Source organism: Mastomys coucha, unplaced genomic scaffold (assembly GCF_008632895.1).
Source record: "Mastomys coucha isolate ucsf_1 unplaced genomic scaffold, UCSF_Mcou_1 pScaffold2, whole genome shotgun sequence".
NCBI classification, from domain to species: domain Eukaryota; kingdom Metazoa; phylum Chordata; class Mammalia; order Rodentia; family Muridae; genus Mastomys; species Mastomys coucha.
The window spans coordinates 3,522,486-3,540,072 of NW_022196902.1; the positions used below are offsets into that span (position 1 = coordinate 3,522,486).

The following is a 17,587-nucleotide window of genomic DNA, read 5'->3' on the forward strand; positions in this document are numbered from 1 at the left end:
CTCTCTCTCTCTCTCTCTCTCTCTCTCTCTCTCTCTGGTGTTGGACTTAGAGGAATGAATGGGCACACTCAACTAGTTTTTACATTGGCCATATGAATCTGAATTCACGTCTTGTTCATGCCGGCCAAGGAAGCCCACCGAGTCATCTCTCCAAGCAACTTTTCTAAGGGAGGCAACAACTGTGCCCCAGCAGAGTCTCGACTGAGTCTGAGAAGAGACTGTAACATGAGTACTGCTGCTGGTCTTTCATGGGTAGCGACTAGGGATGCAACCTATGTTGCAATCCCCAGAATAGCTCTTCACAACAAAGTTGTTTTACCATAGATGACAATAATAAAAAGGTTGAAAAGATCACCAGTTACAGCTTTTTTATTAACTTTTCTTAGCTTCAGAAACCTTGTTTAAAAAGAAAGTTATGCTTTATGTTACAATCAAGTCTGTGTATGGTGCAGAATACACTTAGAGTACATTATTTTAAAACTGTGACTCACTAAGATAAGAGTGTCACTCAAGAACACACAGCTAAGAAAAAAGGAAAAGGTAGGCTGAAGATTTCAACTTGTGTAGCCTGATTCATTTCATTATCAGTTTAAGAAATGTGCCCTTCACGGGTTGATGTCTGAAGTCTGTGCTTCCAACAGAGGACATGTTGTTGCCTGTGACTCGTGCTACAGCAGTGGGCCATATTGGTGTCCATGATCTGTGCTGCGGCTGGCTGTTATGTGCAAGTGTTATGTTGCAGTGGTATCGATGACTCCAGACTCTTAATTGAGAATGAGAGACATTCAAAATTTGTGCAACAAACCTCTCCCTAGGCCCCCCCACCAAAGAAAAAAAAAACAGTCAAGCCAGGAAGCCATTGAAAAGAGTCCTTTAAAAATTGTGATAAAGATGCTGAAGTGTAGCTCTTCACAGATGATGGCTTCTGTAGGAGGGATGGGAAAAGACTCAGTTATCTTTAAGTGGCTGGCCACTGGGAGTTTGATCATGTTCCAGTTAGTATAGGGGCAATACAAATTATACTTGGTGAATTTTGTGGCTGGGGTGAGGGAGGGCACAAGGGTAAGAAAATGGACCTGACCACACTCTAGGCCCAAACCGGCAAGCTCCAGATTTAGTGAGCAACCTTATCTCAAAGAAATAAGGGGGTTCCTCTAGATAGACTAGAATGAGTGGAATCTCAGTGCATTGCATTAAATTCCCAAATAATCAATAAAAACATTATGTTGGAAAAAAAAAAAAAACAAGAAGAAGCAGAAGAGCCTGGCGGTGGTGGTGCATGACTTTAATCCCAGCACTTGGGAGGCAGAGGCAGGCAGATTTCTGGGTTTCAGGCCAGCCTGGTCTACAGAGTGAGCTCCAGGACAGCCAGGGCTATACAGAGAAACCCTGTCTCGAAAAAAAAAAAAAGAAGAAGAAGAAGAAAGAGGAGGAGGAGGAGGAGGAAGAGGAGGAGGAGGAGGAGGAGGAGGAGGAGGAGGAGGCTAGGAAATAACCATCATGTATTATAGACTGATAACATTTACGTTTTCTCCAGGAAACTATTTCTGTATCTCTTAGACAGTTGTAAGTTAAAAAGGAGCCATAATGATACTGCTGAGAAAACTACTTTGACTTCTTAAACTCATTTTTACTTCTTCAGTTCATTTCTAGCCACTGCATTTACAGAAACCACAGAGAAGAAATGGGGAAATTCAGGTACACAGACTTTTTTTTTTTTCAATAAAAAAGATTGTTGAAAATAGTTTTACTCAGATTGACTCATCCAGAATGACAGAACCTGTAGTGGGTTGGCCTGGTGCTGCTTGTATTCTAATGCTAATTCTGGGTCCCCATAATGGGTTGCCCAGAGAGTCTGCATGGAAGATGCTGAATGACCCTACCTCCAAGTTATTTCTGATTAATTAATAAAGATGCCAACAGCCAATAACTGAGCTGAAGAGACAAAGGTGAGGGTTAGGTTTTGTGGGCTTGGGGTCAGAGAGCAACCATGAGGAGAAGAAAGTGCAGGAAAGGAGGAAGTAGAAGCTGCACTGGTTGGGAATCAAGAGAACATGGCCCTGAGGGCTGGCCAATAGGAGTTAAGAGTAGTCCAGATGAAATGTAGTAAGTGTTAACTTGGGGTTATCCTTAGGAAAGTAGATTTTTAACAGCATAGAGGGTAGGCAGCTGCCCAGCTTTTGTACTGTTTAAGGCTTATTGTAAATATAAAGGTTGTGTGTGTTTCACCCACAAACTTAAATGGCAAAGGCAGGGTAGAAACCTCAGACCAGAATTAAATGCTTTCTACAACAAGGTCCCATCAGTCAGTTCAAGCTGTTTCTCTGTGATGTACTATATGCCCTGTTCAACATAACTTGCTGATGACTTTTCTTCTCAGCCCTAGTTGAACTCATTGTGAAATGATATTTAATCTCATGGGCTCTTTCCATGACTATATATTATTTTTCTTTCCTCCAGTAGAAATAGCACTTCAAAATGAGTATTTTTCCTTCTGTTTTATGGATTAAGATGACTTTTAAGTAGTGAAAAACTCATTGACAAATTCATAATTGGAAGGATGATGCAGCTGAAGATGAGGTGAGAGTGGAAAACTTCATAACAAGTCTATTTACAAATGACTAACATGCTTTAAAGAACATTAATTCAGATGCATTATGCACTATCATTTCCTAGTCATTTCCATATGAACTCCATATTTTATGCACTTATGTCTGAACACATTAAAAACAAACTTCCTTGTGGAAAGGGTGACTATATCACACGAACAGTTCAGAATTTCTGTGGTGTGTGTAAGAAGGATATTATTCACCTCATCTTTTCAGAAGACAAAAGTAAGTGTCAGAGTAAATGATTTGTTCAAGGTCCTGCACTTAGTAAGAAGGCAGAGCAGGAACTTAAGCTAAGTTCTTCTTGTTGGAGTAATAAATGAAAGAGATTGGGGCCACAATCTCTGTTTATACAGCTGCTGCTGTCCTGCTGTGCTGTTCCATATGGAACTCACACAGACTGGAAGTTAAAGACAGCAGCATAGACTGCAGATGGAACTTTCCTCAATACCAACTCCACCATCCCTAAAACTAAGTCCATGACTGTCTCACAGTTATGACCAAATGGCCATCAGGATCCAACAGAGATTTAGCAACCCACATATTAATGCATTTATCTTAGGCAATCATTGTGCTATGAAACCAAGATATATCTGCTCTTTCATTTGCTTTTGTCCCAAAGATTTGGGCGATAGATGCTGGCACTCCTTAGATAGCTCTGTGTCTTCTGATCATTTGTTTGAAGAGTTATTTTGTTAAGAAGATTGCTATTTTCAGGATAATTAGCAAAGTACAAACATTTCTTTTGTAATTTCTTTTAGCCTGTCCAGATACATTGGGCCTTTTATTCAATTCTAAAATGTAGCTTAGAATACTGTTTACAGCATAACTCTCTGAGTTTTGTTTGCTGTGCTATAAAATATATGCTAATAAAGCATTAGATAACGCGATTTTAATGACAAACTTCCCCCAGAGGATCACATATTCAACACTTGGTCCCCAGTTGGTGGCATTATTGGAGTATCTGGATCCTTTAGAAGGTGGAGTCTTGGTGGGGAAGTACATCACTGTGGATGCTGGAGGGAGTACATCACTGTGGATGCTGAGGAAGTACATCACTGTGGATGCTGGAGGGAGTACATCACTGTGGATGCTGGAGGGAGTACATCACTGTGGATGCTGGAGGGAGTACATCACAGTGGATGCTGGAGGGAGTACATCATTGTGGATGCTGGAGGATGTACATCATTGTGGATGCTGGAGGGAGTACATCATTGTGGATGGGTGTACTTTCAGGCATTCTAGCCTTGTTATACTTTCTGCTCACTCTCTACTCCATAAGTATGGATCAAATGTGATTACCCAGCTTCCTGCTCCTAGACCACAGGCTGTGCCTTCCCCACCATCATGGATCCTTGACATCTAGATCCATAAATCAACATAAACTCTTGTAAATTGTTTCTTGTCCTGGTGTTTGATCACAGCAACAAAAAATTAACTAATACAATATGTTTATATTCTATTTTCTTTTCCATTTTTTTAATGCTAGTTTTGGCATGTCAAGAGTATAAATTAATTTTAAGGACTGGAGCCTTCACTTATAACTTTGTTGTAATTGAAAACAAAGATTTGATTTCTGCAAGTTTATTTGTAGGCTTCATAGGACTGTGGTAAAATGCCAGAGATAAATTAGAAAGAGAAATGGTTATATTTTGACTCACAGTTCCAAGGGCTTTGGCCTGTGGTCTCTCTGTTTTATGGCTTTGGGCTTATGACATTACAGTCTAACACAGCAAAAGGGCATGCTGGAATGGGCCTGCTCTATTATAGCCAAGAAACAAACAGGAAGGAGTTGGATTCCAACAATCCCTTTCAAAGGCATGTTCCAACAACTTAACTTCCTTCTAGTAGGTACTTACCTTCTGAAGGTTCTACCATGCTCTCATAGCAGCAACTAAGGATAAAGCCTTTAACTCAAGGAACTTACAGAAATATTTAAGATGCAAACCACAGCATCAAGCTTGCTTTTTAGCCATTCCAGAATCAATTAGAATATAAATAGGAGATTATCTGCCCAAGTGACTCCCAGCATTTGTCTCTGAATTATTTTCAGTAGAGTTACCTGGGATAATTGGATTGTTGATTTATTTTTATTTCATCTCTGTCAATCAATAAACAGCAAGGTGGATAGCCAGATGTAACTGGAAGGAGATACACTAGCTTCACTCTGTCCCATGCGAGACAGGCATTTGCTGTGAAAGAATCCACAAGGTGTGAAGGTGGACCTTCTGCAACAGTCCCAGAATCATGATGTGAGCACACATTGGTGCCTGTGTACCTCGTACACTCAGGGGACAGAGCTGTTCTGCACACACTCAGCTGGCAGAGGGACACTTAGACCAATCTTCAGAAAACAGCTACTGATCTGTTCCTCAGATTGCTATAATGCTAAATGCGGCTACACAGAAGTGATTATAAATTTTATACATAATTTTTTTGTTTAAATGATTTTTATGGGTGGTGTTTTCATACGGGAATACAAGGTTTAAGTCGGGTTAACCATCTATTTCCTCAAACATTTATTATTCCTTGATAGTAAGAACATTCAAAACACTTTCCTTCGGGCCCTTCACATGTATAGAACATGATCATTATCTGCAGTTGCCTTTCTGTGCAATAACATACCTGAGATTTCTGCACTCAGAAATTAAGTATCCATCCCCCTTTTTTTTTTTTTAACCTTTCAACCTCACTTTCTTTCTTCTTCCTTGGACTCTAAGAATTGCTGTTTAATTCTTACATTCTATGAGATCAGCGTTTTATATTCTATTCTACATGTATGTGAGATCATAAAATGCTTACCGCTCTGGGCCTGCTTTAGTTCATTTAGCAATGATCTCCAGTTCTGTCCACACTATTGCAGATGATAGGGTATTTCTATTTTTACTTGACTTCAATATAATTCTGTTCTGTGTATTCATTGATTCATGGTACTCAGGTTATTCTCAACCCTTGACTTCTTTAAATAATGTTTTAAAAGAACATAGGAGCACAGATATCTCTTCAACATTCTGATTTCATTTCATTTCAGTCTATAGTCTGATACTGATGGGTCACATGCTTACACTGTTTTTAATGCTGTTTTTAATATTTACTAAGATAGTTTCCATTCCCTTGAATGGGATATACAAATTGTTCTTGTTTCCCACATCTTCAAGCACACTTCCTAGTTTTAAAAATTTAAAAAGTAGCCATTTTGTTTATAACCTATTTATCTCACTGAGGGCTTGGTGTCTGTTTTCTTAGTGATTAGTGATGTTGATCAGATGTTTTATTTAATTTTCAATTTTTTGTATGCGTGTATGTTTGAGTGTGCATTTGAGTGCAGTGCCCACAAAAGCATTGGGTCCTCTGTGCTAGAGTTACAGGCAGTTATGAGCCACTCAGTGTGGGTGCTGGGAAAGGAACAAGGTGCTCTGAAGGAGCAGTTCATGCTTTTCACTGCTGAGTTATTTCTCCAGACCCTAGTGCATTGTTGTTGTTGTTTAATATATATGTACTATTTCATAATCTATTGCCTAATCATAAGGCTCATTTTGTAAAATATATCTTTAGGATTAAAGCATGTTTTTAAGCTGGGTAAGGGGTTTTGTTGTTTTGGTGCTTTCTATCTTTGTTTTGTTTTATTGTTGGCTTGTTTTTGGTAGGAAGGCAGTAAGTTGTAAGACAGCCTGAGCTTTATGGAAAGATCACGTGTGTGTGTGTGTGTGTGTGTGTGTGTGTGTGTGTGTGTGTGTGTATGTGCGCACGCGCATGTGTGTATGATACATATACACATGCACACACATATATGTATACCTATACATACATATGTGTATATATGTATATATATACATATATATGTGTGTATATATATATATATTCCTCTACATAATTATCATCTAGTTTTTTGGGTTTGGGGGTTTGGGGGGGTTCTTGTTTTTTTTTTTAAGATTTTAGATTTTTAATTGGATGTTTTCTTTATTTACATTTCAGTTCTTTTTCCCTTTCCAAGTCTCCCCTTCTGAAACCCCTTATCCCATCCCCGCTCCCACTGCCTCTATAAGGGTGCTCCCATTCCTACCTTCCTGCGCTGGTATTCCCCTACACTGGGCCATTGAATACCCTCAGGCCCAAGGGCAGCTCCTCCTACTGACATCCAACAAGGCCATCCTCAGTCACATATGCATTCAGAGCCATTGGTTCCTCCATGTGTATTCTTTGGTTGGAGGTCCAATCCCCAGGAGCTCGGGGCTGGTGGAGAGCTCTGGCCTGTTGACACTGTTGCCCTCTCCATGACGCTGCAAACTTCCACAGCTCCTTTGGTCCCTTCTCCAATTCCTCCATCGGAGACCCCTGCACTCAGTCCAATGGCTGGCTGCAAGCATCCACCTCTGTATTTGTCCAGCTCTGGTAGAGCCTCTCAGGAGACTGCCCTATCAGGTTCCCATTAGCAAGCACTTCCCAGCATCCACAATAACGTCCAGGTTTGGTGACTGTACATGGGATGGATCCCCAGATGGGGCAGTCTCTAGATGGCCTTTCATTCAGTCTCTGCTCTATACTTTGTCTCCATATTTCCTCCTGTGAGTATTTTGATCTCCCTTCTAAGGAGCACTGAACCATCCACACTTGGTCTTCCTTATACTTGGTCTACATATATGGTCTGTGAATTGAATCTTTGGTATTCAGAACTTTGGAACTAATATACACTTATCAGTGAGTACATACCATGTGTGTTCTTTTGTGACTGAGTTATCCCACTCAGGATGATATTTTCAAGTTCCATCCATTTGTCTGTGAATTTCATGACATTATTGATTTTAATAGCTGAGTAGTATTCCATTGTGTAAATGTACCACATTTTTCTGTATCCATTCCTCTATTGAGGGACATTTAGGTTCTTTCCAGCTTCTGGTTATTATAAATATGACTGCTATGAACATAGTGGAACATGTGTCCTTATTACATGTTGGATTATCTTCTGGGTATATGCCCAGGAGTGGTATAGATGGGTCCTCAGTTACTACTATGTCCAATTTTCTAAGGAAATGACAGACTGATTTCCAGACTGGTTGTACCAACTTGCAATCCCAGCAGCAATGGAAGAGTGTTCCTTTCTCCACACCCTCACCAGCATCTGCTGCCACCTGAGTGTTTGATCTTAGCCATTCTGACTGGTGTGAGGTAGAATCTCAGGGTTGTTTTAATTTGCATTTCCCTAATGACTAAGGATGTTGAGCATTTCTTTAGGTACTTCTCAGGCATTTGACTTTCCTCAATTGAGAATTCTCTGTTTAGTTCTGTACCCCATTTTAAAATAAGGTTATTTGGTTCTCTGGAGTATAACTTCTTGAGTTCTTTGTTTATATTGAATATTAGACCTCTATTGCATATGGGATTGGTAAAGATCTTTTCCCAATCTGTTGGTTGCTGTTTTGGCCTATTGACAGTGTTCTTTGCTTTACAGAAGCTTTGCAATTTTACGAGGTCCCATTTGTCAATTCTTGATCTTAGAGCATAAGCTATTGGTGTTCTCTTCAGGAAATTTTCCCCTGTGACCCTGTGCTTGAGGCTCTTAGCCATTTTTTTTCTATTAGTTTCAGTGTATCTGGTTTTATGTGGAGGTCCTTGATCCACTTGGACTTGAGCTATGTATAGGGAGATAAGATTGGATCAATTTGCATTCTTCTACATGATGACGACCAGTTGAACCATCACTATATGTTGAAAATGCTGTCTTTTTTCTACTGGGTGGTTTTAGCTCCTTTGTCAAAGATCAAGTGGCCATAGGTGTGTGGGTTCATTTCTGGTCATCAGTTCTATTCCATTAATCTACTTGCCTGTCACTGTACCAAGACCATGCAGTTTTTATCATTATTACTCTGTAGTACAGCTTGAGGTCAGGAATGGTGATTCCTCTGGAAGTTCTTTTATTGTTGAGAATAGTTTTCGCTATCCTGGGTTTTTTGTTATTCCAGATGAATTCGAGAATTGCTCTTTGAAGAATTGGGTTGGAATTTTGATGGAGATTGCATTGACTCTGTAGATTGCTTTCTGCAAGATGGCCATTTTTACTATATTAATCCTGCCAATCCACAAGCATGGGAGATCTTTTTATCTTCTGAGGTCTGCTTCAATTTCTTTCTTCAGAGACTTAAAGATTTGTTGTACAGATCTTTCAAATGTTTGTTTAGAGTCAAACCAAGATAATTTATATTGTTTGCAACTATTGTAAAGGGTGTCATTTCCTTAATTTCTTTCTCAGCCTGTTTATTCTTTGAGTATGGTAAGTCTACTTATTTGTTTGAGTTAATTTTATATCCAGCCACTTTGCTGAAGTTGTATTTCAGCTATAGAAATTCTCTGGTGGAATTTTTGGGGTAAATTAAGTAAATTATCATATCATCTTCAAATAGTGATATTTTGACATCTTCCTTTCCAATTTGTATCCCTTTGACCTCCTTTTGTTTTCTACTTGCTCTAGCTAGAACATCAAGTACTATATTGAATAGATAGGGAGAGAGTGGGATTCAGTTTCTCTTCATTTAGTTTGATGTTGGCTACTGGTTTGCTGTATGTATATTGCTTTTAATATGTTTAGGTATGCGCCATGAATTCCTGATCTTTCAAGACTTTTAACATGAAGGAATGTTGAATTTTGTCAAATGCTTTTTCAGCATCTAATGAAATGATCCTGTGGTTTTATTCCTTGAGTTTGTTTATGTAGTGGATTGCATGGATGGATTTCCATATATTGAATCATCCCTGCATCCCTTGGATGAAGCCTACATAACTGTGGTAAATGATCCTTTTGATGTGTTCTTGGATTAAGTTGGCAAGAATTTTATTGAGTATTTTTGCCTCAATATTCGTAAGGGAAATTTGTCTGGAGTTCTCTTTTCTTAATTGGGGCTTTGTGTGGTTTAGGTATAATTGTGGTGTCATAGAATGAATTGGGTAGTGTTCCTTCTGTTTCTATTTTGTGGAGTGGTTTGAAGAGTGTTGGTTTTAGGTCTTCTTTGAAGATCTGATAGAATTCTGCACTAAATCCATCTGGTCCTGGGATTTTTGGGTCAGGAGACTTTTAATGACTGCTTCTATTTCCTTGAGAGTTATGGGACTGTTTAGATGGTTTATCTGCTCCTGATTTAAGTTTGGTACCTGGTATCTGTGTAGAAAATTTTCCATTTCATCCAGATTTTCCAGTTTTGTTGAATATAGGCTTTTGTAGTAGGATCTATTAATTTTTTTTTAATTTCCTCAAAAATCTCTTAAGGAATTAAAGGAAAACACAAGGGAAATCATGAAGGGAGACAACCCAGGAGATAGCAAACCTAGGAAAGAGATCAGGAATCATAGATGCAAGCATCACCAACAGAATACACGAGGTAGAAGAGAGAATCTCAGGTGCAGAAGAAGCCATAGAAAACATTGACACAACAGTCAAAGAAAATTCAAAATGCAAAAAGCTCCTAACCTAAAACATCGAGGAAAACCAGGATACAATGAGAAGACTAAACCTAAGGATAATAGGTATAGAAGAGAGTAAAGATTCCCGACTTAAAGGGCCAATGTTGGACCATGAAAGGCAGCCTGTGTTCTTGGTTGAATGAGGCTTACTCCAGAGACCCAGTAGAAAATTCTACAAGGGATGGAACAATAAAGTTACGCCCCCAGACATTAGGGTGCTAACACCACAAGCCCTCAACTCCATTATCCTGTGGCTAGACAATGCCCGAAGCTCCCAGTATTCTGGCTTGATTCACCCCCATAGTCACCTGACCATAGCCAGGTATGCCCCACCCCTGGGAACAGAAAGGTAGCCCAGCTCACTACAAAAGGAGTTGCTTGCCCCCTCCTCTCTTTCTTCCTCTTAACTTCTTGCTCTTTTCTTGTCTTTACTCTCACATCTTGCTCCCTCTCCTCTCTCTCCACATGGCCATGGTTGGTCTCTACTTCTCTCTCTCTCTCTCTCTCTCTCTCTCTCTCTCTCTCTCTCTCTCTCTCTCTCTCTCTCTCTCTCTCTCTCTGTTTTCTACAATGAATGTCTTAAGACTATGGACTGCCTCCCATCTAAACTCACCTTGCTGGGGCAATGGCTTAGGCCTTCCCCTAAAGAGCCTCATCTAATCTGCCACAGGAAGGCCTTCCAGCGTTTCCAGCCAGGAGACCTGACCAAGGACTCTCGCTCCATGCCTGCTCAGGAACCACTGGGCCCCCCCCCTTTTCTCCCCACCCCTTTCTCCCTTAGACCAGGGGCTGACTGAGCTGCCCCTGGGCCTCCCAATTTATTCTCAGCTCTCCCAAGGTATCCAGCAGTGTCTGCGATGCCCGAGACTGAGAACCCACTGCACTGTTCCCTCTACACCCCAGCTGACTGGGATCTCGTGGCTTCCCACAGCCAGGTGACCACCTGGAAGCAGTGTGGAGAGCGAGCGACACTCTCCTGCCTACCCGAGCTCTTGCCCTTCCCACCCCTTTACTTCCCCACTACCCTGCGCAGCACCCGACAGGCCAGTAAAGATCTTCAACGAAATTATAGAAGACAACTTCCCTAGCCTAAAGAAAGAGATACCCATAAACATAAGAGGCTCACAGAACTACAGATTGGACCAGATAAGAAATTCCTCCTGTCACATAGATCCTGGATGGTTTTGCTCCATTCCTTCACCTGTTTGGTTGTGTTTTCCTGTAATTCTTTAAGTAATTTTTGTGTTTCCTCTTTAAGTGTTTTTACCTGTTTAACTGTGTTCTCCTTTAATTCTTTAATGGATTTTGTGTTTCCTCTTTAAGTGCTTTTACCTGTTTAACTGTGTTCTGTTTACCTGTGTTGTTCTCTATTTCGTTAAGGGAGTTATTTATGTCTTTCTTAAAATCCTTTATCACCATCATGAAATATAATTTTAAATCCACATTTTGCTTTTCTGGTGTGTTGGAGTATCCAGGCCTTGCTGTGGTTGGAGAACTAGGTTCTGATGATATCAAGTAGTCTTAGTTTCTTGTGTTTGCCTTTCGCCATCTGGTTGTCTCTGGTGTTAAATGTTCTCGCTGTCTGTAGCTGGACACCCTCCTGTGGGTCCATAAGCCTGGGTCTATTTAGCACTTCTGGGAGACCAGCTCTCTCTTGAAGGAACTTGTGTGCAGAGGGCTCTGGAACAGGCCAAGCTCTGGGTACAGATGGCGAATGGAAGGATCCTGTCCCAGCTGCTCCACTGTTCCTGTGTTCTGCTCCCTCCTGACTGGCCCACTCCAGAGAGTGATTGGAGAGAAAATGGCTGTCTCACCTCCAAGCCAGGGTATGAAGGAACTCCTGAGAGAACAGGTCTATCCTGGCAGGACCTGTGCGCAGCAGACTGTGGATCAGCCCAAGCTCTGGGTACAGATGGTGTATTGGAAGTCGATGACAAACATTTTTTTTTTTCAGAGATTTGTTACTCAGTTTTTGTGGTTTTATAAATTCTGTTGAGAACTCTTTATTCAGGTCCCAGGCCCAGTATTTTGAATGTGCTATTTTTGTTTGTTTGTTTGTTTGTGTTTGGGAGCTTAGACTTAGCCCTTTCTTTCATTCTTTCTTTCTTTCTCCCTTCCTTCCTTTCTTTCTTCTTTCTTTTCTCTCTTTCTTTCTTCCTTCCTCTTCTAGGTAAGGGAAAGAATGGACAAAAGGGAGGTATAGAAGTATTTTAAGAAATTAGACAAATAGGGATGGATTACTGAATCTGCTCTTGAAACAAAAGCATTTTTTAGACACAATCTTACATTGGTACAAAATTTTATATACTGATACAAAAATAAGGTTATATTTTGTCACACTGGTACAGAATTTTGTATATTGATACGGGCTTAAGGTTTTCATTGGCATAAATTTTTGTATATTGAAACAAAATTTAAGATTAACTTTGATACAGCATAATATATGTATATTTCAACCTTTAAACAGGTAGTATGCTTCTGTAACTCATTTAGAAGTGCAAGGTTTAATCCCACTGCTTTTAATAGCTATTACAAACTGTTTAGAACAATTAATAATACAGGTTAGCATTCAGTCAATTAAACTCATGGTTTTGTCAAATACTAGTCTGTATTATCACCAAAATATACATCCTGTGTTATACAGATATTAGATAGCTGGAGCCAGGTAACATTTGCTTGTTCAGATATGCAATGAATAGATAGATGATCCTCAAATCCTCAGAGACTCACAGACTATGGAATTTAAAGATGTTTTCTATTAATTTAAGGCTTTTTTGACTTTGAGACGTTAGCTACTGGCAGCATCCCATTCAACATGGACGAAGATGATGAGCATTGAAGAACCTCCCCTTGGAGTTGCTTCAATTGTGGCAAGCTAGCTATTGATCAAAGATAATGTTCTACCTTTATCTAAAAACAGATTGCTATCCAGAAAGGACAAATGGATATAGGGAAGTCATCTGCCAAGCTCTGCCAAGACAGGGTAAACAAGTCCTCCATAATTCCTGCTTCACAAAAAAGTCTGTCAGATAGTCTGGGCCAGAAGGCTGAAGATAGATGCCCCAACATTATTGAAAATATTGGGGACTAAGCAGTCAGCTGTCTCTGTCATTTCTATATTTTTGGAAGCTGCATTCTTGTGCTTCCTGCATACTCAGGTAATATTTATTTCCTTCTCGGGCCTCTGATAGAGCTGAAGACTAGTCAGAGTCTTACTATATATAAGTTTAAGGATTTTAGATCATTTCCTTTTTTTTTTTTCTTTTCCTTTTTTTTTTTTTTTTTTTTTTTTTTGAGACAGGGTTTCTCTGTGTAGCCCTGGCTGTCCTGGAACTCACTCTGAAGACCAGGCTGGCCTCGAACTCAGAAATCTGCCTGCCTCTACCTCCCAAGTGCTGGGATTAAAGGCGTGTGCCACCACCACCCAGCGCTTAAGGATTTTAGAGGATGTGCTAGGGCAAAGAAGGTAATTTCAGGAGCCTAATAAAAGTTAGGATAAAAACTTAGATACAGAATTCTGAACTTACCAAGGTAGAATGGATAATAGAACATTTTCTCCTCAGTTGACAAATATGAACAGATTGGTTTTTTTAATGTAAATCATTTTCATAATAATTTCATAATTGTTCCTAGAGTATGTTATTTATTATTATAAGAGGAAGAATATTTTTTTATTTAGATAAAAAAGGGGAATTGTGGAGGTTTAGTCTATTGTCATGTTATTGTAATGCTAAATTCTATACCCAAAGGTCTAGGCCTATGAGTGACTTCTCATGTTTACAAGTTTTTGTTGTATAAACATTGTTTCTTAATTTAAAACTATTGTTTAAATAAACTTTGCTAAAACCATATTAGTTTTACAGCTATTAGAGGTAGATTGGATAGAGTGACCTTGTTGGAGGAGACCAGGAGGAAGGAGGATAGGGAAGGAGGAAGCCACCATGAGGGGAGAGGAAACATGAGCACGTGCCCAGGAGAAACAGTAGGTATCTGGAGTAAACCATTGGGGAGGTAGTCATGCTAGCTGTTAGAAGAGTAGATTAGGGGTAACCTCCATTCATTTTCAAGGCCAAATATAGTAGCCATTTGTAAACTAGTCAGGGATAAGATTAAGTTGGTTTTAATGCAGTTTGGGGGCAGCTTGTTTTAACTTTTTTTTTTTAATTCCTTATATGTTCTGAAATTAATCCTCTGTCAGGTATATAGTTGGTAAAAATTCTCATTAATCCTGGGGGTGCAAAGTATTCATTCAAAAGACACAAAAGTTCTTTTGTGTGTTTTGTTTTGCTTTGTTTTTAGTTTTATGGAATTCCATGTGTTAATTTTTGGCCTCATTTCTTGGGCAAATGGAGTCCTAGTCAGAACATTTTCTTTTCTATACCTATGTCCTATAGGATACTGCCATTGTTTCTGACTAGCAGTTTTGTGTTTCACATCTAGCTCTGTTTTTTTGGAGAGAGTTTTGTGCAAGGTGTTACATTTGGATCTGATTCTTCTGCAAGTATGTATCTAGTTTTCCTAGCAGATTATTAAGGATGCTTTGTTGTTTGTGGGTTTTGTTGTTTTAGTATTGAGTTGTTTTTCTTTATATATTGTGAGCATTAACTTGTCAGAGATGTGCTTGACAATTCTTTTTTCCTATAATCAGTATAGTCTCATGTATTTCCTGCTCTATTGGTTGTTGCATTATGTTGTGCTGAAACCTTTTAATTTAATGTACTCTCACCGGTCTATTTGTGTTTTTATTTCCTATGTTTTTTGGGGGGTCTTACTTAGGAAAAATACAACCTTGCCAATTTTAGTGTACTGAAGTATTTCCCCCATGTTTTCTCCTAGCAGGGTCATAGTTTTCAGTCTTGCTTAAAGTTAACTCCCAGGAGTTTAGATCTAAGATGAGGTGCTATGGTATGCAGATATAGTTGGTATAATCAAATACTACTGTTGTTCAGTATTTAATCTCATTTAAGAACCTACTGAGGATCCCAGAAACTTGGCAGGGCTTAAAAGAAATGGAGCTAATATTTACTTTTGCTATGCCCCCAGGCCCCCCCAGAACTGACTTAGCACACTGTGCTAGAGTCAGCACGCACTGTTATTCTGCTGGACGGTGGCTTGGGAAAGGCTCTTCCATTCCCTGCCAAGAACAGTTCCTGCCAACACTACTATTACAAAGCTTTGGGGGGGTATCATATTCACTCTGAAAGCATTATGCCATTATTTTTGTAATTATAAATGTCATGCTTGATACCTTTAGAGTAGATTAAGATTATTTTACTTGTAGCTATCAAATGGGAATCATAAATATTATTCATTCACAGGTATGAAAAACTCATCTGCAATACTTTAAGCAATGAGAATTGCTTAAAGTCCTGAGGTAGTTGGGAAAACATGCTTTAGGAGGAGTCTTAGGGTTTCCATTCCTGTGAAGAGACAAAATGGCCAAGGCAACACTTTTAAGGGAAACATTTAATTGGGGCTGGCTTACAGGTTCAGAGGTTCAGTCCATTATCATCACAGTAGGAAGCATGGCAGCGTTCAGACAGGCATGATGCTGGAAAAGGACCTGAGAGTTCTACATATTAATTAGAAGGCAGCCACCAGAGATTGTATCTTGCAGGAGGCAAAGCTTGAGCACTAGAAGCCCTCAATCCCACCCCCACAGGCCTCCAACAAGGCCATACCTCTTGATGGTAGCATTTTCCACAGGCCACGCATATTCAAACCCCCATAGGGGGAAAACAAACCATTGGACATGAAGATTTAAAAAGTGTGAATGGGTGGTTGGTGCATAATTCATCTTACTTCACTGATAAGCACTGCATATAATCTTCCTTTCTTACTTTCTTTTCTTACACAACAAACTCCTCTTCAACCTTCTCTTTGCTTTTACCTCATTGCTTTCTACACTCCAAACTAATAAAATCAATGATATATTATTTATGTGCCATGAATTCATGTACAAATGTAGCATTTTACACATAAATTATAAAAATTGTTTTACTAGTGATAACAAGCAGAGGGAACGTATAGCTTAAGTCTCAATTTTCCGGTTGAGTGTGCAGCAGGAGAGAATTCCGTTTTATGTAAGTTTCTGCCTTTTTTTTCTTTTTTTTTAAACCCACAGCTCACAACATCCCTACCTCTCTGGCGAAGAGTCCCGCCCCTTCCATCGGGCCCCGCCCATCTTGCGTTTGCTAATACCAGGGGAGGCGGGGCGGGGATGGGCTGGTGCACAAACACCGCGAGACTTCAACAGTCTTCTACCGGGGCCTCGGGGGCCGGACATGCGCAGAGGTGCTTTTTGAAGCCAGCGCGGGAGAGAGGGGCGGAGCGTCCCGACCGGTCCTGCGCGTTCGCTTGGAGCGGGCGCTCCGGTTGTTCTCAGCGGGCGCTGTGGCTTCCGGCCCTGGTGCCCAGCTCCACCCAGCGTGCAGCGCGCGTGCGCAACTCCTGCAGGTGTATGTGGCGGCCGTGGGCCCGGGATCTGCAGCCTACGAGGAGGGCTGTGCCGGGCAACTGGTGCTTGCATAGCGGTTGAGGTAGGTCAGGGTGGGTGCGGGGTCTGGGGTTAGAGTCACGGAGGGAAGCTGGCTCTGCGCTTCAGGGAAACTCCGAGGGCTCCTGCGAAGCTCCGGGATCGGGAGCGATCTGCCCTGCGAGGCCCCGCGCCTCGGCTCCAGCCCGGACATGGGCCAAGCTCTTCTCGCGTAGGATGGGTGCTGGCTGCCCAGGCTCGGGTGCTGAGGCCCTGTCACGAGCTGTCCCTCCGGGCGCTTGACGTGCCCCGAAGGGGCTGGCCCCGCGCTGTGCCCAGGCTGGTGGTGCGTGGGACTGCAGGTAGCTGAGAGAGTTTCAGAGGCCGCGAAGTTAGGCAGGCGAGTTCTCAGGGACCTTCGGAGACCCGGGAGTGACATTCGCCTTCAGAACCGCCCTGCCTCCTGTGCATTGTGTGCACTTTGACGCTGCCAGGAGCACCAGGTTGGTGAATGAAGATGTTGGTTTATGGTTAAGGTACACTGTCAGAGGTTACAGTATTGTTAAGGACTTGCCATTTCAGCGTGGTGCCTTTTAATCCGCATGGCTTGAATTTATCATGGGAAGTCTTCATTTTTCTCCTGCATGTTTGCCTTAGCTCCTGTATTTGCCGAGGTCCCATGAATTGCTATCACCACTTTATTCTTTGCCCAAGCTGTTACTCTTTGTCTCAGTTCGGGTTTTACTGCTGTGAACAGACACCGCGACCAAGGCAAGTCTTATAAAGGACAACATTTCATTGGGGCTGCCTTACAGGTTCAGAGGTTTAGTCCATTATCATCAAGGTGGGAGCATGGCAGCATCCAGGCAGACAAGATGCAGGGGGTGCTTAGAACTCCACATCTTCATCTGAAGCCTGCTAGGAGAATACTGGCTTCCAGGCATAGAGGACTGGGACTGGTCTTAAAGCCCACACCTGCAGTTACACACCTACTGCAACAAGGCCACACCTATTCCAATTGGCCCAAACCTTTGAATAGTGCCACTCCTTG

At 41.0% G+C, this 17,587-nt stretch overlaps 2 protein-coding genes across 7 annotated transcripts in view; one reads left to right on the plus strand and one right to left on the minus strand.

Moving 5' to 3' along the window:
- Positions 1-16,279, minus strand: part of Grm1 (glutamate metabotropic receptor 1) — a 443,300-nt gene extending 427,021 nt beyond the window's left edge. For all 3 annotated transcript variants that reach the window (XM_031380374.1, XM_031380375.1, XM_031380379.1), the window contains exon 1: positions 16,202-16,279. The gene's annotated coding sequence lies outside the window, so the exon portion shown is untranslated. The remainder of the gene's footprint in view (positions 1-16,201) is intronic.
- Positions 16,280-16,396: 117 nt separating this feature from the next.
- The window catches only part of Shprh (SNF2 histone linker PHD RING helicase), a 72,923-nt gene continuing 71,732 nt past the window's right edge, over positions 16,397-17,587 (plus strand). For 2 of the 4 annotated variants that reach the window (XM_031380383.1, XM_031380385.1), the window contains exon 1: positions 16,397-16,600. The gene's annotated coding sequence lies outside the window, so the exon portion shown is untranslated. The remainder of the gene's footprint in view (positions 16,601-17,587) is intronic. The other 2 variants (XM_031380381.1, XM_031380384.1) reach the window with 1 other exon arrangement.